Here is a 2381-nt window from a genome sequence, read left to right as displayed (position 1 = left end):
CCCTCCTTGAGAGTGGAGTAACAAGACTTAGGCACTTTCAAGAGGACCAGCTCTTCCTCCTTGAATTTCAAATGTTTTATTTTCTCATCAGCATAAAGCTTCATGTGGTCTTATGCCTTATGAAAATTCACTTTGCATTGCTGAAGCAAGGCTTGCATATGCTCCAACTCGACTTTACTCTGGGGATTGACCTTATCATTGAACAAGACTGTAGAGAGAGAAACCTTATACCTATATAATGTTTTAAAAGAAGAAACCCCAATTCTAGAGTGAGTGAAGTTGTTATATGCAAATTCAGCTAAGTGAAGCCACATATCCCAACTGTGTTATACATCATGGCAAAATTGTCATAAGTACATCTCAAGCCATTTATTTATCATTTCAATTTGGCTATTTGTCTATGGGTGGTATGCAATGGATGGAGCAAACTTTATATCAAGAGACATGAAAATTGTCTACTAAAAGTTACTCATAAACTTGGCATCTTAATCATACACTATGACTTGCAATAACCCATGCAACTTAAATATATACTCAAATTAAGTGGCCACTTGAGAGACAATGTATTGGGTCTTAGTTGGGATAAAGTGGACAGTCTTGATAAGGTGGTCAACTACCATATATATGATATTCCATCGTTTTTTCATCACGAGGATACCAGTAATGAAGTCTATAGTGATATGTGTCCATTTCCTTTCAAGAATAGGCAGGACTTGCAAGAGGCCAGTAAGTCTAAGCGTATTGTCCTTATTCTTACGGAACACATTTGATTACAAAATCCTTGATATCCCTCCATAAACCTTTCCACTAAAACATCTTAGCTATTTTGTCGTATGTTTTAAAAATACCCAAAAGACCATTAGTGAAATAAGATTGCATCTCTTCCATGATCTTCCACGTGAAGGGAGAAGTATAGGGGATCACAATCTTGCCATGGGACCAAATAAGACCATATTTGAGTTGATATTGGGAGTTTTCAACCATTATTCCATAGTGTGATTTCTAAAATATATGGCTAAAGTCCTTATTTAACAAATTATCTTCTTAAAGCTTCTTAATCCAATCGTTATGCAACTTTGAAATGGAACACTCTGCATATCCACATTTGTGAGACTAAATCAATCATTATATTATATGTTCTCCTAGTGTGAGAGATGTCCAAATCATAGATCATAGTTTTACAAGTTTGCCATCCATCTACTCTGCTTAAGAGTCAAAGTAGATTAAGCCGGTGGAGGACTTGATGGTCACTCTTCATTCTAAAGTGGTTGCCATATAAATAGTGGTATCATTTCTTAATACCATGGAGAATGGCTAACATCTCCTAGTCATAAACATTCATTTGTATCTCCTTGTCATCAAGCTTATGACTCTCAAAAGTAATCACATCATGCTATTGTGACAATACAGTACCGATATCTCAACCACTGACATCACATTGAATAGTAAACTCCTTAGAGAAGTCATGATATATAAGGATACAAGTTTAAGTAAGCATTTCTTCAACTACGTAAAGCTATGATCAACAATGGCGTCTCAAAAGAATAATTCCTTCTTTAACCTATCAATCAAAGTTGCTACAATGATGGCATAATGATTAATAAAATATCTATAAAATGAAGAGAGACAAAAAAAAACCGCATAATAAAATAGTGGTGGATGGTATGGACCAACCCTTTACACATTGCACCTCTTTAGGATTAGCTTGTATATCATTCTTACTAACAATGTATCCCTAGTACTCCACTAATGTCTACATGAAGATATACATACTCTTATTAACAAAGAGCTAATACTCTCTCAAGATATCAAACACCCTTTTGATATGTGCCAATTGTTTCTCTTATGATTTACTGTAAATGAAAATGTCATTTAAAAAAATAAACACAAACTTAAACATGAAAATGTAAAAGATTTTATTCATGAGACACTAAAATATGATAGAGACATTAGTCAACTCAAAAGACATCACCAAAAAATGATAAAGTCCACAATCAATCTTGAAAGCTATTTTGATCTCATCACCTTCCCTCACGCATATCTGATGGTAGCTAGAGGGTAGATCAATCTTAGTGAAGAATGATGCTCCTTTCAACTCATTCAACAATTCATTAATCTGTGGGATGGAATACCAATTCTTAATTATGATTTTGTTCAAGTCTTTGTAGTCAAAGCACATGCAAAAAGAGTTATTTTTCTTCTTGATTAGCATGACTAAAGATACACAATGAAAAAAACCCAATTCAATAAATCCCATCTCGAGTATCTCTTTGATTTGCTTTGCAACTTCTTCACATTCATACTTAGAGAGTCTATAAGGTGGCTTGTTTACTAGCTTGAAATAGAACTCTAAATCAAGTGGATGGTCTACTTGCCTCTTA

This window comes from Lygodium microphyllum, chromosome 11 (genome assembly GCF_053477565.2).
Source record: "Lygodium microphyllum isolate KBCC chromosome 11, Lygodium_microphyllum_v1.1.10, whole genome shotgun sequence".
Classification (NCBI taxonomy): Eukaryota; Viridiplantae; Streptophyta; class Polypodiopsida; order Schizaeales; family Lygodiaceae; genus Lygodium; species Lygodium microphyllum.
Note: the sequence above shows the minus strand (reverse complement) of the source record.